The following is a 20,375-nucleotide window of genomic DNA, read 5'->3' on the forward strand; positions in this document are numbered from 1 at the left end:
CTATTTTTGTAGTGTGGCTACAGCTCTGTGTCTCTCTTTGAGGTAAATTTATTAAAGTAAGACAGGCCTACTTGATAAAATCCAAATGTAAGTACCCTGCATTATTCCATAAAAACGCATTTCCAGCATGGTAAATGAAATGTTCTTGCTTGAAACTGCATTTCAAAACCAAGGCCTTTGTTGCATCAACACAAGTGTGCAGCAGCAGTGGCACTCACCAGCTGAGCAAAGCGTCCTTTGGGAAGCTTTTGGGCAAGCTTGTGGTTGTGAAGGGTAGCAAAGTTTCTGACACTGTTTTGCACCATATTCTTGTATCCAATGTCTTCAGTCTAGAGGCTGAACAGCCAGATGGTAAAATATCTGGTGGGGTGGTTTGCCTTAGAGGGTGCTGATTAGTGGGACATGCACTGCCTGGAGGCCTAACAAGGGGAGTACTGCAGGGTCTATCACTAGAAATGTTTAACCTTTCCATAAATGACTTGGAGGAGACAGTGGAGTATGCTTTCAACAGAACTGCAGATGCTGAGAAACTGGAATGGTCGGGGCTGGACCGCTCATGCTGTGAGGCTGCACAACTGGGGATTGTTCATCCTGGAGACGAGGTGGCTTTGGAGGCCCCTAACAGTGTGTGCCCTCCTCCTCCTCACCCCCATAGTTACGGGGTTGGAGGCCCCTAACAGTGTGTGCCCTCCTCCTCCTCACCCCCATAGTTACGGGGTTGGAGGCCCCTAACAGTGTGTCCCCTCCTCTCCACCCCCATAGTTATGGGGAACCATTGGGGACGTGGAGCCATGGTCTCCACAATGGGGCATGTTGGACAAGGAAAAATGGCACCAGTTGAAAAGAGATGTTCATACTGGATATGAGGAAATATCTTCCCACCATGAGGACACTGGGGCAGTGGCGCAGGCTGCTCGAGGTGGTTGCACAGGCTTCATGCTTTAGAAGTCCTTAAGACCTGACAGAAGAAATGCACATTGTTTGAGCTCATGGTGGAGCCCACCTTCAGCAGGAGGCTGGTCCAGAGAACTGCTGAGATCCCTTCTGACTCGAACAATCCCTGATTCTTATGATCCTACAAGTGCCACTACAGTCTGGCTTTGTGCTTACCTGAGAACCAGTATATTGGTAAAGGCTTTCTTTAGCCAATTCTTTTAGAAGATGCCTTGGCCTTGTAACAGTCTTTCATAAAACAACTCTTTTGCCTGCTTGTTTCCTACATCCTCAAAGCAAAGTTATTCCTTACACTGACAGACAGAAGACTTCATGAAAGAAAAGTCACTGATGATGAGTAGTGAATCAGCACAGTCCTTTGTGTGCTCTTACCTCTGCAAAAGCTCACTGATGATAATGCAAGGGTATGGTGGATGTAGGCAATACACACACTTCATAATACCAGACAAAACCAAGATCACAGAAGCTTATAATGAGATATCCCTCACATTTTTAGAAGTGGTTGATTTGACAAAACAGAAGGATATTTCATAGGTTTCTACATAACGTGGAATATTTGCTTTCCATGCAACAGAGAAAAATTGTGAAGTTGAGAAGACTGAAAATCTACACTCTTATTTCTGCTAAGAAATACACTCTAGAAATTGCTGGAATGAAACAGTATTCACACTGCTCTTATTTAAAAAACCTTTTAGGGTTTGTACATAGTTCATGTGATTCAGGAAGTAGCTATTATCATTAATCATGTTTTCACATTGTGTTCACTGTGCTAGGTCTATCATATTCCTAGACAAAGCTTAAAGGCAGGCAAATATAGATTTTTATCTGGCCTATGGAAATGGAAAAGAGGTGAAGGATGAGCAGGAATCTACTCATTTAGGAACAATGAAATTCCTTTGGTGGAGTGGACAACAAGCAGCCACAGTGGCACAATTCTGACAGCAGCTTGTGAGCATCTATGGTTCCCTTTGAGTTTCACCACTTGTACTTTATTAATTGGTAGAACTCAATGAGGTTAAGAATGAAAAAACACATCTCTTGAGGATTTAAAAATTTTGTTTATTCTCCACCCAGCCACTTTGATTTACAAGGTAAATTGCTTCTCATTTTAACTCAGAAACAGAATGCAGTTCAAAGAGGTTCATTTTTTCCATAAATTTTGTTCTTGGTCCCTTGAAATGTGGCTCTATAATAAGACGATGTTCCAAATTTATATTGCCTGCAGTCTGTTTCATATAACTGGGGATGGGTATAACGTGTTTTGATGCACATGACTATAGGACTATTTTTTTTGGGATTCATTTAAGTCCATCCCAGTTTAGAAGAAGAAACTTACCTCAGCTTTGTAGGTGCCACGTATGAAGTGCATTGTCTTCTCAGCTCATTTACTCTTAGACAGGTGGTCGTATAACAAACCATCAGAATAACTGGCTTGAAAATCAGCCTCGTGTCTGTCAGGAGGGAGGACAATAATTAATAGCATATGGAAAGAGTTACTTTTACCACAGGGATGAAAGGTACCATGGTAAAACAGGATGTGGGCAAATGTATGCTCCAGTTGTCTCTGTCTGTGGTTTGTGTCAGCCTGTTTCTGACCAGGAGGTTCTGGCTTATGGTGTGTCCAGATGATAGTCAGAATAATTAATGGTATTTTTTTTGAAAACAGAAATGATTAAACAAGCTTATAACTAGAGCAGTTACTTGATTTCAGTTTTAAGATTCTGGCCTACTATAATTCGATAGAAATTACTCTTAAATTTTGCAGAAAGTATCTTTATTTTCCATTTCACCCAACTTTCAGAAATAGGGGGTACACATGCTTTTCAATTTTGTATATTCGTATTTCCTGAAACTTTGCCTAGAACATGAAAATTATTAGAAAATACTGGAAGAGTCTGTACATGATGTCTGTACATGATTTGTGAACTATCTTTGAAAGGGCACTTTTTCTAGCTGCTGCTACGGCTGCTAAAAACCAACCCTATTGCAATGATAAGCGTAAGCATGAATTTCTCCAAAGCGCTTAACTTTAATCTATTTGATATCATCCAGAATTCCAGAGGATTTCAGCTCAGATTAAAAATCTTTTTTTACCATGAAAAGTCATGCAAATTGATAAGTGGGTCTTACGACATCCTGCCTAGGATGACCAAGTCATGCATATGGTAGAGTTTATCACGTAGCTGACACAAAGCAAGGCAATGCTTGATAAGCACTTTTATTGGGTAATTACATTTTTTTTTTTACATTTGCAAATAAAGCAGATTGATTTCCATCTTGAAGTAATTTACTAACACATTATAAACTCGTCAAACGCTAACGTGGTGCAGCATGCCATTTCCTGTTTACTAAGTAATCCTTTGGCCGTCTGCTTTGTGTCTTTCAGGTTGAACCTGGAGCTCTTCTCTGCAGGGACGTCATGGAGCCTGGCGTCAGAGCCCCCCACCTGAAGGAAAACATTGCCTCCTTGGCTTGGCTCCTTGCAAATACAAGCCATGGCCGATTCCCAGAGGTTTGCAGGCCCAAGCCAGAACGAGCAGAGGTGTTCCAGGGAACTATTAAAAGGTAAAAATGGTATCAAATTGATGTCATGCGATGTTTCTGGCTGCTTATCAGATGATTTCTTTTTTTATTTAAGCATCTGTTTGTGAAGGTTATTTGGGATGTATATGAAACTCGTTCTTACTTTCTTTAGCATGAAAAGCAGGTGTTCTTTAAAGAAAGGACCCAGGTCCTTTCTAGCACAAGGCCATCTATTGCATCAGGAATTTATGGAAAGAGCAAGAATGAAATGATCTTATGGGAACAGCACAAAAAAGGAAAAATGCCCTTTGGAGCCTTAAAGGTTCACTGAAACAGTAATTTAAAAGGATTTGATTCCAGTTACTCATGACATTTCCCATGCCAATTCAAAGCTGGCCCGCTCTTTCTTCACATTTTTTTTCATTTTATTAGTGTATGCTTTTACAGGAAATGAGTTAACGTAAATCATATTACAGACAAGATAAGCAACAAAGTCACTGGAAGTAACATGCTAGGGTAAACAAGAATCAGACTAAAGGAATCCTTGCCATATGGGGCACTCTCAAAAGGCACATAAAATCTCCTGATAAATGAAGTTTTTGTGGTACTGTATTTCATATGACAGCAAGAGTGAATTCATCCTTTTAGGAAGGGATATTAAGACTCTCCTTTGAGTGGTGGGTCATGAGTGGGAGAGGCAGTGACTTAATTTCCAGTTTGAGTATCCTAGAGAAAAGGAGAAGATGCATATGCACCTCCTACTGCATTGGAGTTCACACAGCAAAGCCCGATGAATTCTGTTTCCAACATCAATAAAACTGGACACATGTAATAAAAACAGATAGCCAGTTTTGTTTTGTAATATAAGTTTTCATAATTTTCATGGTTTCTTTTGTCCTGAATGGCTGTAGTATTCTATATCTTTTCTTGTACAGAGTTCCTTTTTTATCCACTTTGGTTTTATCTCCTTAACTGCATGGCACTTGGAGCTACCCGTGAGCAAGAAAGGATAAAAGTATTTTTTTCTGTTAACGTGGATCCTGGAAAAAACTATCTGTGCATCGTTGGTGGAGATTTGATTAGGACTTTATAGCAAATTTTCAAGGATGAACTACCAGCAGTTAAGTGAATACTTAATAAAAATTTTGAACTTGCTTCAGTGACAAGTGAAACAGTTTGTCTTCCTTTTAGGAAGACAAATATCTTCTTGCAATGAGAATTGTACAGTGGGAATTCTTTGAGTTTCAGTGGCCTGAAGGAGTAATGACATCAATAAGTACAGTATTGTATACTTGTGTATGATACATATGCTTGCTTTCTCACAGTGATATTATCATAAACATAATTAATACAAAATGTGCTATGGCCCCAAAATCTAAATTTCTGAGTGGTAGTCTCCTGTGTGTACCAGTCTGAAGATATTATAGAACACAAACTAGTGTGCTTTTTTAGTTCTCAGCTGTTCACAGCAATAAAACTAGAAAGCACACTAGCAACAGCTACAGCTGAAGTTCCTTCAAAATTCATTTTACAGGCCCAAGCTGCTGAGGCATATGCAGAGTTCATGTAAATACTGTTGTGCTTTGTAATGCAGAGCAAATTGGTGTAGCAGGAAGCAAAAAGGTGTAAAGGAAGGCTGATACTAGGACACTCCAAAGAGAGGTGCCTGTAGAGAAAAGCTGATGCTCCCTGAAAATTCTGGTGGGCTTGTGGTTTTCTGTCCTCAGAGCTCTTTGCTGATACATTCTGTTGGAACTTTTTCAAAGGGATAAAGGAAGAAGTTTGTTTCCCTGTCACTTTCAGCATAAATGAACTGCTGTTAGACTGTTTTGAATAAAACCAAGATAATATTAAAAATGGTTGACAAAGAAGAATCAAATAGCTTTTTTGGCTAGTCGGTACCTCACTCCAGGAAAACACATACAGAGAGGTTGTTTGGGAGCAAGAATTGTATCCTGGGGTGTTGTGACAACACCCCTTCTTGCCCCACTGTTTGCCCAGTGGCTTGAGGACTTTCATGATGAATTCTGAATGCCTTGTTCCCAGCAGGGACCACAGGTGACTTTGCTGTTCTGCTGTTCTCACCAACACTGGGAAAGGAATGTTCTGCAGACATCCTCTTAAAGAAATCTCCAGTAATGTGATGTGTCATGGAATTTGTGTGTTCATGACCAGAAGCAGTTAGGGTTTAGGTTTTCCATCTTACTCATAAAATTACAGCTCTTGCAGCACGTAGCTCTCAAGACCAAGATGACAAATGCTGTGAACTCCTTAAAGGAGAAGGGTGCTGTTCAACCTCTTACCCCATGGGACCCAAGGAAATCCCATATGGACCAGATGTGACCACAGCAGAAAAGTGATAAGTTATTTACCCATCCCGTACATCAATTATGTGACAGTGGAGGATGTGTGACTTGCCTGACATATCTTAAAAAAGTGGCTTGGGGAAGATGTAAAAAATAATTGCCATGATGTTCTTGTTGAGAGTTGCCTTGGATGTAATTATTGATTCTCAAATATGGTTGTTGGGTTTTTTCTTCTCTGGGACAAAAATGTTGTTATTACGTTAAAAAGAATGGAGTAACAAGCTAATGAAGGGAAAGAAACAAACAATCTGCCAAGCTTGCATCAAGGCAGTGGCAGCTCATAATTTTTTAATAATGTTTCTCATTTATATGTTTTTGTACCATTTTTTTCTCATTAAATAAGCATGGACAAAACACTGTAAATTTGGTCCAAATGTAAAAGTTATTCAGTACCTGGCCACACTTGGAAACTGTAGCAATGAGAGTTGCTGTATAGGGATGAAGTGTTGTTATGTTTCATAACACATATGAATGATTCTGACCCTTTGAAAAAAAAGGCCAATGCCAGTTCCTACAAAAGCAAGGATGGTGGCCAAGCAATGTTGGCTGGAATTTACATACAAATGCACCTTAGTGTTGGCCTGTAGCAAACATGTAGATATTCCAATTTTCTTCAAGAAAAACATGTGCCTTCCCCTCTCCCCCAGATCCTCCAGATCTGCCTAGCTGGGCTAGATCTGCCTAGCTGGGCTAGATTTTTCCCCTATTCTTTGTGATCTGGATGGTTACCCACTGGGGATCAACATGAGATCACCAAACACGTTTTTCCATGGGTGACCTAAATCTGAAACTGTTATCTTCCCCAGCTGAGCAAGCAGTGGAAAATAAAAACAAAAGCAACTACTAAAGAAAACTTCTTGGCCTTAAAACTGTTAAAGAGGAAGCAAGCTGTAGCTGAGAAGCAAGTTTCCAAAACAAAGATCTCCTTAGAGTAATACATTTGACACTTTGCCACAGTAAGAGCTCTGTGCATGCCTGGGAAACCCTTGCAGAGTTCAGTCTGAGGAACGTGGGGCTACATCTTCTTCAAACCGAACCCTGCAAGGGTTTTCCGGGCATGCACAGAACTTGGTGGTGAACTTGATGCATTGATGGTTGATCGATTTACTGTGTGCAGCGCAGAGGATTGAGGAACTGGCTGTCCCCCTTCATTTCTCCCACAGTAGTGATGATACTTGCACATCAGAACAAAACAGGCTATTCTTTCTCACTGCAGCTGAAATGCCTCCCCTGTTGCCCCCCAGTGACTGCAGCTGAGCTGAGCTGTTTATGAATGTGTTAGCCCTGAGTCTGCTGAGAGCTATAAATGTCATGCCCTCAATGACATGCCCTCCTGGCTAGGTGGAATTCATTCTTCAGAGTGACCTGAGGATAGGACCACTGCCTTCCTTCCCAGGCTGTTTCTGCCAGAGAAACAGCATGAGGCTGTAAATGCATATTGAGGAGTTGTTGGGAGGTCCCTTGGCTCTCTTTTGTCTTGGCTGCTCTAGATTGTGGCTCCAGATCCTGCTCCAGTGGGAAAAGATAGAGTTATGCTTCTGCCTAATTTCTGTGAGACCAAATCTGAAAAAAGAGCTATTTTTTAATTTCCACATATGTTACAATGTGCTGGTGCAGGGCCCTTGTGGGGCAATGAAGTGGTTCTTTGACATGATGAAGAGATTAGACATATCATCACTTGTGTTTTGCTGCTCCATCTTCTTTGCCAGAGGTTACTTCATAATGTAAAGCACAGTAAAACCAGAAGACATGGAGGATTTGAGGAGAAAAGCTGTAGGTAATTCATTTCTTTTCCCTGTCTGTGAACATGTCTGGGATATAACATGGAGGGTGATGATACTCCATGATCAGCAGCAACACCTTTGCTGCCATGCTTTGCATCCTCTGATTGCTTCCCTCCACAGGCATGAGTAATGGATGACAATGTGTTCTCTACCTAGGTGCTTTTTTCCTGGTATGTTGTTTATTCCTTGTTTTATGCAGGTTTCCTGTGTATTTGTGACTGATGAATACCATGTTCTTCCCAGGGACTGTTCTGATGTTGGTGGCCTTTTTTGCCTGTGTCTTCACTTTTGCCAAGGAAAATTAGGGAGCAGCTTTTCCGTACTGTGGTTAAATCCTCCTGGTGTCCATTGAAGTAAAGCAGGTGCATGCTGGAGTCTTGTTAGACCAGGAGCTGTCCCCTCTGTGTCCTTTGAGGAAAAATGGTGAAGAGAGTAAGAGCTGGAATGCTGCCCAGCAATCTTAATTTCTGCCTTGAACACAGCTGCGAGACAATTTTCCTGGAGAAAATACGAGGTTGACAAATACCACTGAGTAGCCTGTTTGGGAATTTTACCATAACAAATAAGCCATTCTGTTCACACCTGAGGCTGTCAGATCTGTACCATACGTAACTCTCCTCCTGTCAGGCTGAGGGCTGGATTCCCTGTGCTTGCCTCTGTATTCTTACCTACACAGCTGTTAACCATTACTCTGTATTCTGTTTGTCTATCTTTTAGATGAAGGAAAATTTTTTTTTTTGCTTGATTTAATTTGACTGGGATAAAGTAATTATGCAGAAACCACGATATCTCTGATGGTAAGCAGACTGTACAGAATATAACTGTCTAAGCAGAAGTGGGTAAAACTTGGTTTTATGCTACTTCTGTAGGGGGATGTGACATTTTTTGGCATTGTGTCTGCATTTTTGTGTGTATTTTTTCCCCTAGGAAACCCCATCTCTTCTCACCCATCAAGTTTACTGGAAATTCAGCATTTGTGGTTGATTGAAATAGGTACTTTGAATCCAAAGAGAAATTTAAATAAAACACAGAAGATTAAGTTGTCGAAAATGCTTGTACTTTACCATGCTTGTTCAAACTGTTTTATCACCTTTGGATGCCCCACCCCTGGAAGCATTTAAGGTCAGGCTGGATGGGTCCTTGACCACCTTGGTCTATGGGAGATGTCCATCCCTATGCAGGGGTGTAACTAGGTTATCTCTAAGATCCCTTACAATCCAAACCATTCTATGGTTTTATGATTGTATGTTATGGATATGCAAAGCAAGAGTGTATTGACTGTGTGATTACCTTACTTAAGTTTTGTTTGATACAAAAGAAGCGTTTACAGTACTAAATTTTCATGACAAAGCTGGGAATCTAAGATCCTTTCAAAAGTTAAAATACATCCAAAAGCTGTGGTCTTCATGTAGCTAAAATGTTACTAGAGGCTGGACTTGCAGAAACATTTACTGACTGAAAACATGGCTTCCCATCCAAAGACATTTCAAAAGTTTTAATACCCTGGAAACCAGATTCGATCCATCTTAAAATAAAACTTAATTACCTCTGAAGGTCTTGTTCTGAAAGGTGAGTTAAAGCCTGCTGCTCTGTGTAATCACACAAATATGTTTTGTAAGCTTTCCCTAAAAATGTCCAGCTGGCCTGAGCCGAGCTGCACAGGCCTGCAGAGCACCGCATTGCCGCTGGGATGCTCCCAGCAAACCCAGCGGGACTCCAGCACTCTTGTAGATCTGGACGTGGAAACTGACTTCAGTGGGGCTGGGAGCCCTGGCAAGAATGCTGAGAGCTACATCTTTCCACTTCAGAAACTCAAGGGAGATATTAAACATCCGCTTGATCAGCAGCAAACTCCCTGCTCCAATTCTCGCTCAAAGGATGTCATGTCTAATGGAGCTGAGCTGCCAGAAAGCTGCACCTGAGTGAGGAGGATTTCTCCCTCACTCAGGTTAATCCCCAGTCCAGATCCAGAAGAACTGCCAGAGGAGGGAGCCAAACATCTTATCTGTATTTATTTATATTTCTAAATATTGGCAATATTTCTTTTGCTGCTTTTCTTTGCTGTGCTCCTGTACTTTCAGCTTCTTTTGTGGTAGGAGGAAGCCAGGTACAGAGAAGTGTGTGCTCAAGAACTACTTCTACTCAATGGTCCTGCTTTAGATTCCCTGCTTGTGAGGTGGTATGGGAAGGGAGATACTCTGCTCTCCTCAGTCAGAAGACATAGTAGAGCAGCTGTTCCCAGTAACAATAATGACACTATTGCTGAGACAAACATTTTCACAATGATGCATGGGAACGCTAAATCCAAACCACATTGTTTAGCTAATGCATGCTTTCGCTCTGCTAAAGGGGAATGTCACATAACTGAAAGTAAATTGAAGAGATCAGAGTTTAGAAAATATGACAAAGTTGAAAACTTAAAGCTGTAATACACAGTAACATCCTTTAGCAGTGAAATCAATGATCCAAAGTGGTGTGTGCATGTGTATTTTATGGCAGTTTATTAGGTATGACTCCCCTCTGGCCAGTCCAGTGAACAGACACTGTTGTGAGTCAGGAATGCTTTCTGCCAAGCACTTCAGTGAAACTGAGTATAGCATATAGATCTCCTTTCCCACAGAACATATCAGGCATTGCAACATATCATAGATATGTCAGACTCTAGGTATGGTTTCTGGCATTTTTCTTTAATCTGCACTCCCAGCTGGGACTAATGAAACACTGCTCTCAAGGCTTGTGCATGCACATGGTTCAGAGAGTCCTCACACACTGTATTAATAAGGTAATACTTTTATTTTCATTAGCAAGAGAAGAGGTACTTGCCTCCAGTAGTGATGCAGAACAACAGCTTAGAGAAAGGAAAGTTAAAGATTAATGGAGACCTGAAACATTTAATTCATAAATTAACTACTGAGCTAGATATCTACCTTAATATTGTGACAGCCTTGCTGCTGGCACTTCCAAAATAACTGATATGGGTTTGAAAGATCATTGGAGAGCCTTTTCCCTCTGGCACAGTTGTGGAGAGATTGCTAAGTTTAGATCTCAAGAATGCAAAGTTACTCAATCAAATGCAGAAGTCTGCTAAGTTCATGCAATAAATGGAGATAAAAATGGGGTTTTGTTTCTTACCAGAGAATCGTGGTCAACTTCCCCCCTTCCTTTTCATTGTGCCTTTGCTGTATGTTCTGGGCAACAGTGATTCTACCAGGTATGATCAAAGCTAGAAACACCCTTGGCAGTGGTTAGAAGGCTTCATCTGAACTCAGCCAGCAAAGAAGAAAAAAGGGGAGGGGAAGAACATTAAGGACTTGAAAACTATTTTTAGGTGTGCAGGCTAGGGAGCTGACAGCAATATCTGACGGCAATACCAAAGTGCCTGTGTGATTACTTGGTTTTCATGTTAGAGAGTAGAGTCTGTCAGCACATTGATTGTTTTTACTGTCCAGCCTCCTGCTTTTGAAGAGCTGCTCTAGTTAATTTCAATGATACACCATACAGTAATCTTGCCTATTTAAATAAATGGAATTCAGTACTCTCAACAAAAGCCCTGGACGTTACGATCCTCCCATGCATTGTCAGGGTCCTGGGGCACTGTAGCTCATGAATAACACAGATGGAGGAAGGTTTATAGAGTCTGTGGCAGTGGTTTTATTTCATGTCCAAAGTGCGAAAAGTTTCTTCCAAAGAACAACATTATATGATACTTTTAAAATAAGTAGGCCTGCTTGGCCTTACAAATAATTGTGCAGGTGCTGTGGGCTTTGTGATGGAGCCCTTTGCAGGGAAAACTGGAGTGTGCAGAGGCTGTGTGCTAACCCAAAAGGCCAAATTAAAAACGTATGCAGCCACACTGCAGCATGTGGGTGGCTTTTAGGCAAGTGCAGAGGGTTGTTAAATGTCGAAATCAAATATAGGCATGGGGAAAACTGGTGTGTGAATGGAAAGACTGATCACATGCTTGTCCTGCCATTTAAATGTGTGGTAGGCTCCTCTGAAATTCAAAGTCTGCCTAGCAGCAAGCCAGCTTGTAGGGAAATACAAATCTGATTTTAAGTCTTCGTACGTTTCTAAAATCTAGCCTTTCTGCGTGTCTGAAAAATAAAGTTTGCATTTACAATTTATTAACAGCTGCCTTCACATTTTCATGCTGAGGCTGTGGACTTGCTGTCTGCTCATTCACCCTGATGATGTTGCCTGTAAAACCTGACAAGTGGCAACTTCAGTAATGAGTATTAACAGTAATGAGTATATAACAAAACATAGCCCTGACATAGATGAAATCTCTGTATTGAAAGATTTGAAAACTGAGGTACAGAGATAAAATATTTGCTCAGTATCCTTTGAAAAGCTGTAGCATAGACAGAATTTGATCTTTGCTCTGGAAAACCTCAGCCTAGTACTTGATAGTGACCTTTTTATCATCTTTTAGGTAAGATGCCAAAAATTCATGCAACGCTCCCTCTTCATTTGAAGAAGGAAATATTAAGTAAACAGTAATGATTAAGTCTGCCTAACCTGAAACAACCCTGTAACCCTGAGATTTTACTGTGTAAGATGAAGACTTGGTTGATTTAAAACACTTCCTGATATGTGATGACCTAGTCCTTATCTACTGTCCAGCTCACCATATGCAGAATACTCTTTTTTACAAGTTTAAAAAAGTACAACACTATTTCAAGTCAGGCAAATGATTGCATTGAATATTGGCCAAAACAACAGATAAAATCAGCTATAAAACATCCAAAAAAAGCCAGGTACTTTTGGTGGATTAAGGCAGGAGAAACAAGCCTAAAGCTTTCTAAAGTAAATGAAAAAATGATGCTTCATGTTCTTTAATTCTCCCTCCTCCCCTTGTCCCTTTTGTAGCTTTTTTATCCGTTCTGTTTAGGAGAGTCCTGCCCTAAATGCTTTTGCCAGTTGCATCACCTTTTAATGTTCCTTCTGTTCATTTGCAGCTACTTTGGAGCTGTAGTTGCTTTTATGTCACTCACACAATATTTAGAATTTGTAGTTTCCTCAGATAATTGGCCATCTTGACAAGAAGAGTGACACAATCAGCTGTCAGATACTTTTCATTCCTGACTTCCATGCCAAAACTGACATGTGGATATTGGAATAATAATGTGTTATCTTAATTAGGTGTATCTTCATGATACATGCTTTATAACAGATAGAGCACATGAAACTACTGCAATGCCTTGCCAGGGTATCTTTGAAATGAGATTCCCTCCTTAAGAGTTTTCTTCCTTCTTAAATAAATAAAGAGTATAGGAACAACTGCAGAGTCCAAGTCTGAATCTTAGCACTTCCTGTTAAACCCCACAAAATAGTGCAAGAAACATGTTTGGTCTGCTTTCTAAAGCTTGATGATGTGATAGGAAGGATGTTGTATGTAACATCAAAGAATGATGTTGTTATACCTCTGGAGCCTGACTTCTGGAAGTCCAAGTGAAATAATGTATGCTCGTTTTTCTCCATAGCATGGCAGTTTTTAATAGGCTTGGATTCTTATCAGAAATGTTCCAACGATTTCCTTCATTGTGTTTGTGTGTGCTTTTTTCTTGACTATCCAAATTTCTCTCACACTTTTCTAAGTTTTGTTAAGTGACTCCCTGCTGGGTTTAGTTAAGAGCGGTGCTGAGCAAATTGCAAGCTGCCAAAACCAGCCAACAAACCACTGGTGATGAACAAATGTTTCTGCTCTTTCAGCTCATGGTGAATGTTACTGCTTCCTTAATTCCAGCATCATGTTCAAGTGGAAGATAGCGCAGTCTGGACTACAGACCTGAACAGTGTTTTGGACCTGAGCAAAAGAATCTGGCTGAGGATCAGGGTGGATCATAACTTTCACACTTGCTGTCTATATATGTTAGGATTAAAGTCTTGGGAGTATTCCTGGCCCAGTGATCTTTCTTAAAGTAGACTTCTTGGAGCTGTGCATGATGACCTCGGAGCATAATTTAGATCTCTGTATTTATGTCTCTTAGAATGATTACAGACCTTTTTTTGTGAAAGACTGTAGAATGTGAACCTTTAGAGAGTCTTGCAGAACAAAGTGTGTAATGCACAAAAGGTAATTCATAGGGAATGACTGGATTTGTTTCTTCTCCATACTCTCTGCTGCAGTGAATTGTGTTTTTCTCCATTTCCTCCTCCAAATGAGGAGGAAAGTCTGAGTGGAAGAGGTCCTGCCTGTTGTAGCATGCCTTATTAGTGTGTTCTCATTGTTGTCCTCAAAACCAAGTCCATTAATTGTCTATGCTACATGTCCATATGATGGCATGCATGTGGTAGGAGGCTTAGGGAAGATCGGTGATTTTGCCAGGAGGGAAGATGTGAGCCCAGGGCAAAGTGTTTGCTCAGCTATTAGCTCTGCTGCAGATTATTTTAGTAATCTGAAAGACATTTTATTAAAAACAAAGCCAATCAGATCTTAAATTGAGACAAATAAAGTTTCAATAGTTCCGAAGAATACCCAATTCTTTCTTTGTCCTGTGAATGGGATGTGCTTTAAAAGTGGGAGCAGGTGATAGACTCCTAGTATTTTCTGGCTGTGCCACTAATTTCCTTCAGAACTAATGTTTTTCCACAAGTTATACTCACACAGGCAAACTTATTCATAAAAATCCCTTTGAGAACCTTAGGTGACAGACCAAAGCCATTGAAAAAAATGCAAAAATTTCAAGATTACATGGTGAAACAACTAACCATTTCAGGAGAAAGGGTCAATTGCTCTTCTCTCCAATGTTAACTTGCATAGAAGTGATAGTTTTCTTCAAATGTGTGTTCCAGATCTGTACAAAAATGCAGAGGTAGATATGCAGAGATATCTCCATATCTAAATGCAGAGATATCTCACAGAATATCTTCCTTTAAATGGCATTTCATAATAAAGGACTTGAACCTAGCTCTTCCATATCCAGTTCCTAGGATCTTTTGGATCAGGAAGGCATGTTTTCTTAGAATCACAGAATCATGGAATCATTAAAATGGCTGAAGACCTCAGTGTAAGCCCTCTGCTATGGAGTGCTAATAACACCTTGAAGCAGACTAATCTTCCCTAGGAGACATTTATGTTAAAACTAGTAAATCCCTATAACATGTTTTGGTTTGAATAAAACAGTGTTTTTGGACACAGAAATACTCAGTTAAAAAATTCCCAGTTTATACTTGGTGTTCCAATCATAAAAGCCACGTGGTATGTTGTTTATATTTTTTTTGATGCCCTTATGAAGATTAGGTGTCTGCTCTCCTCTGAGTTCATCAAGCACATAATTTAGCAGTATATTGCACAACTTTGTACTACTGTATTAACTCCTAGCTGTAACAACAAAATAAGGCTAGCACGATGTTAAGTATGCTACAAACCAAAAAGATCTGTGGTAGTCCCCAAGGTATCTGTTATCAAAATGTAAGTTAAAAGTTGAGAAGTGGATAGTATGAATGGAGTGTGTGTGTGTGTGTGTGTGTGAGTGTAGCAAACAAATACTAAGATAAACAGAACAATTTTATGCATCTTGCTTGTCAAGGCCTTATCTGTGTAATGCAGAAAGGTAGAACTATGAAGAAAGGTCTGAAATTATAAATTAATTTATAAAAATATCAATTTTAACATTACTAAGCCAGCAATAATATTAGATGTCTTGATGAACTCTAGAGTGCAGTACTCTGAGCGAAGGTTTCCCTGATGATTTAAAACAGAACATAATATTTTGGCAGACCTTGTTTTAATGTAGTTGTTACTTAAGAAGGATGAGGGAAACAACAACAGTCTACCTACTTGCATCTAGATAATTGTATTTGCTTATTACAGGTATTGTCTTGTTGGGTGCAAACTACACAGTTCATGAGCTGGTCCTGCCAAGGACAAGGTCAAGAAGAACATGTAGGATAGGTGATGTCTCTTAATATGCCAAACCTAAATGTGTGTGATGCTGCTATTACTAATGGATGTTTAGGAAAGCCAAATGTGTGGTCAGCCCACTAATACTTTAGAATCAGAGAAAATCTCAAGTTGGAAGGGACCCATAAGTAATGCTCCTGATGCAGCTCCATTCCATTTCCTTGTGTCCTACCGCTGGTCACCAGAGAGCAGATCAGCAACTCCCACTCCACTGCTGTCCTTGGGGAAGTTGCAGACTGCGACATCCATCCCTTAGCCTTCTTTTCTCCAAGAACAAAAGAAGCAGCTTCAGCCACTGCCCTATGTTTTGTCCTTGAGGCCTTTTACCATACTGGTTGACCTCCCCAGAACACACTTGTTGATGTCCTTCTTATATCAAGAACCCAAACCTACACACAGGACTTGTGGTGTCATCATCATGCTAAAGCATTGTGTACTTGCTGTTTAAAATTTGCCCATTATAATGAATGTAGTTGTCTGCTCTAACTTCGGGTTAAGGCTGTGCATACTGCTGGAGAAAAAGCACATCTCTGAACTGAAGACAAATGATGAATCTTTCTCCCCATCTCATCTGCTCTCCTATGAGAAGGTAACCTCTCTTCTTTCAGTTATTTCCTTGTTTAATAAGCATATTTGGGTGATTTAGGATGAGTGCTTCATGAATGAAGAGATTGTGTAACATATGTGGTTGACATAAAGAAGTGATGGGTTCAAGTTAAATTTAAGGATGATCAGAGAACTTACAGGGACATATCTCATAAACTATAATGCCACTCAGAGTCTGGAATTTCAGGAAGTGCAGGACTGCTGGTAAAGAATTTCTTTGCTCAGATAGGCCATTCCCCTCTTCTCTTTCTCGACTTTTCTATGGATAGCAGAATTGTTATAATATTTAATTCACTATGGGATAGCACCTCTCTGAATGATGAGTGTTTATAAAAGCTTTCAAACTTGAAAAGCATGTAGCATTCTTTCCCTTGACAGATGACCAAAGGTTTTTTTAGGAATAGCAAATGTTAAGCCTAGTGGAAAAAAATTGTGAGTTTCTAAGGCAAGGCTAGTAATGTAATTTAAGGAATTTATACAGGCCCAACTGGGAAGTCATCATGTGTTACTGAAACTTGGTCTGCACATGGGAATGTGGCTGGCAAAATAATGTTAAGAAGGATCAGGGCAGTTATGTATGATGAGGCGCCAGTACTCAAATAGTTATTCCTATGGAAAATGGCTGAAGCTCAGCTGAAGGCTGATACCAGTTTTGCTGCATATTTCTGCACTATGCTATCATGTAATTACCACTTAGTGCGTGAATTTTAACTGCATGAAAAACCTCACTCCTAAGACAATTGACATTGTCTTAATAGACATACAGTTACAGTAAAGGGAAACAAAAATTTGTAACCGAAGAGTGCTCTAATTTCAATTGCTAATTTAAGTCTTACTGGCAAAAGAATTTATAAAGTTTGGACAAGTTCTGCTGGTGTAGCTCTGCTAGAAGTCTTTGTTAGGAGTCAAACTGGGAGTCTTTTGAACCTCTAATGTGCTGCACAGAAGGAAAGAGAAATGCGTTCTTGCCTTTTCCAGATAACAGCGGAGAAGCTGCCCAGTCTGTTGCGCCCAGCCATGCTGCTGAATCGCTACGCTACAGATCCCTGGTATCAGCAACTCTTCATCAATCTGGTAAGACTGAAGCCAACTCTAAAAACAAACATTTCCTCCATGAACAATATGTTTGTTATATTTTCTCATTTGTTTATGATGGCTGTGTCAGCCGCACTGATTTACATAAACACTGCCAATCCTGGGACGTTACATTCTCAACAAAAGTAGCTGAGTACAAACAGCATTCCGAAGTTTTAATTCATATTGTATAAACATAACAGATGTTGATAAAATGAGCCAAAAAGAAAATACAACAAAGGAGACCATTTCAAGGGGGCTTTTGATTAAAATACATTCCAGATTGACAAAATGATACAATGTTAATGGAATAGATCATTTAAATGTCATTATTTGGCTCTTATAGTTCTATAAAGCAAATATAAAGCAACGCTTTTGAGATTTAAACTCCATTATAGTACAGTGCCTATACATCAACTTATAAATAAAACTATATTTCTTTTCCCTTTCCTTTTTTTTTAATCCCTGCTATGACATCGCCACATTTATTTCCTAAATACTGTATTAAAATACTGGGTCCAAAAGCAATAATAAGTTTGGTATACAGAGTAGGGCCTAAAATAAATATATTATAAACAAAATAAATGCAGTTTCTGCCTCAGTGAATTTCCAGTCATTGAAACTGAGATGGGCGACACTAAGAAATCCAGGTCAGAGGCCTAATTCTGTTGGGTTTTCTTTAAAAAGATATAAAATCTGCTCCTGTTAATTCATCTGTAAAGATGATGAGACTTCATTTGAGATCCATCTGGTCTAAATCCCTTGCTTTGAGAATAGCGAGAATGATAGAAAATTTACAAAACCTGCAATGCTCCTAATATGCATTACCTAGTTTAGTTTGAGAGTTTTTGTTTACTAGATGGGAAAACTGAGGTGGAGGGAGGACATATGGTTTCCCAAAGTTCAAGAGGAGGTCTTACATGGAAGTAGAAGCCAGCTCAAACTGAGGCTCAGTCCAGTGCTCATGCCTTTGGGCCACACAACTTCTTTATTATGGGAAACCCATAGAACTCAATTACATTTCATACTGATGTGATCCCTGAAGCAACAAAGTTTAGTATCCCTTTCAACAACTTGTTATTATCACTCATGAAAGCTCTTTTTCTGATATCCACATAAATATCCATTGTGAATTTCCTGGGTGCAATGATTTCCACAGCAAAATTACATGCGGTATAGAAAGAGGAAAATTCTTTACTTTTAATTTGTTTTCTTCCTTATGTCTTTGAATGCCTGGTCCGTTCTGTAAATGAGAGAGGGAGAAGAGATGTGCCCTTCTATGCTGTGCATTTATTTATGTTGTTTTATCATGTCTTTGTTCCAATCTTCCTCTGTCTGGGGTGTAGCATTGGTAAGCACAACATATCTTCTTTGACAGAACTGACCAAGTCACAGGAATAATGGGGAAAATAGTCTTAATGAACAACTATATACTCTATATAGACCAGCTTGGCTGACAATAAAATGATCTTTACCTCTGTTCCTATCAAGAAACCATTAAATTCCTGAAAGTTTTCAGTCACCAGAGTTTAGTACTGGTAGGCGCACTTCTCACACCCATGAGATTGTTTCTCTTCCTTGCAGCCTATGTTTCTACGTGAATTGATTTTTATAAGAGTGTACTACAAAATATTATAGAATGTCATAAATGGTTGTGTAATGAGATAGCAGCAATAAAAAAATTTAAAACTTAATAAAAATTGGGGTCACTGACTATTTTCAAGAAAATCTTAGACCAGAAAAGCCTTAGACTTAGAAAGTGGACCTCAACTTTGCTTTTCCAGTCTGTGAAATTTGAGTGCATTCCAGTCATAATAATTTATTTAGACTGAACTTTATGGTTTACCAAAAAATAAAGTGATTCTTTTACTATGGTATTTCCTGATGTTTTAGATATAATTGAGGATGTGGAGCAGGGAATACATGTTCTTATTGAATCCTGTAGAACCTGTGGAACCAAGTGTTTGGAGTGATCAGCAGGAAGACTTGATGCCTTTCCTGCTGGAGGAGAGGCTCAGGCTGGCACCACAGAGCCCTGATTCCAGTGAGCAGCCTGTGGATTCAAGGCCACGCATGCCTTCCTAGGCTTTGTCACTTGTTTTGAAGCCCATGTTCTTCTTCAGGAAAACATAATCACAGCTTTTCCACTTGATTTCTTCCAGAGAAGACATGCTTAAAAGGTGTAGTATCTTGACATGAGAGATTGTAGCCCCAGAGCTGTGTCCCTTCAGCTGCTTGGTGACTGCAAAATTCACTAATTTAAATGCTTGTGAGACAACATGAGAATTCACATGCTTGTGGAAGACATGTAAAATAAGATGTGAAAGATGGACGTCAAGAATGCTTTTGTCATGCTGTGTCTATGTCTCGGAAAATATCATAACTATCAGCAGCAGCTATGTTGGCAAAGCCCTTCAGTGAAGACTAAATCTTCAAGCTCTAAGTATTTGCATATTAAAAATGAAAATGTTTTAGATTTCCTCCAATGATTTTGATGTTTTAATTTGTTCTGTTAAATATCAGAGGGATTCCCACATTTTTGGACAATAAAACCAAACATGTATGAAGGAATCCACCACTATTAATATTATAATGAATACCAAGGAAAACTAGTAATAATTTATTGGTTATAAAAACTTGCCAAAATTCCTGAAAGGGAATTTCTGGTATTTGAATCATGCAGCTCTGACTTTCCTATAAGTCAAAGATTTGTTGGATGTTCTCTACTTTTCCCTTTAGGAATTTGTCTTTAATATTAATAATGTTGTTTCTGTAGCACCATAGAGAAAGCACAGCACTTTTAAACTGGAGTCCAGTCAATGCATATTACTGGCAGCCCAGAAATGCTCAAAGTCACACGAGATAGGCTCTTTAAATGGTCATTTAAAACATGTCATATGCAGGAAAAGAAATACTCTGCAAATCATCCGTCTAAGAAATATGGACATGGATGTTTATTTAAATCCTGTTATAGTTCATAATCTTTTGCTCATTAGTACACTAGCTGGGTCATTGTCACTACTGAGCCATGCCTCACCTGCCTGGAAAATGCCAAATTCTTCCTGAAGGAATTGGGGTTTGTGTGATAGCAGAATTATCTAGAAATCCCTGGTGATTTCCTCTTAAGGCAGTGAGAATCTCTTCTCTTGATAACCAGATCTG

The 20,375-nt window shown here is 39.5% G+C and overlaps 1 pseudogene; it reads left to right on the plus strand.

The window, feature by feature from the left end:
* Positions 1–19,298, plus strand: part of LOC132071952 (chloride channel protein A-like) — a 78,043-nt pseudogene extending 58,745 nt beyond the window's left edge.
* The last annotated feature ends 1,077 nt before the right edge of the window (positions 19,299–20,375 follow it).

The sequence above is a fragment of the Ammospiza nelsoni genome, chromosome 1 (assembly GCF_027579445.1).
Source record: "Ammospiza nelsoni isolate bAmmNel1 chromosome 1, bAmmNel1.pri, whole genome shotgun sequence".
NCBI lineage: Eukaryota > Metazoa > Chordata > Aves > Passeriformes > Passerellidae > Ammospiza > Ammospiza nelsoni.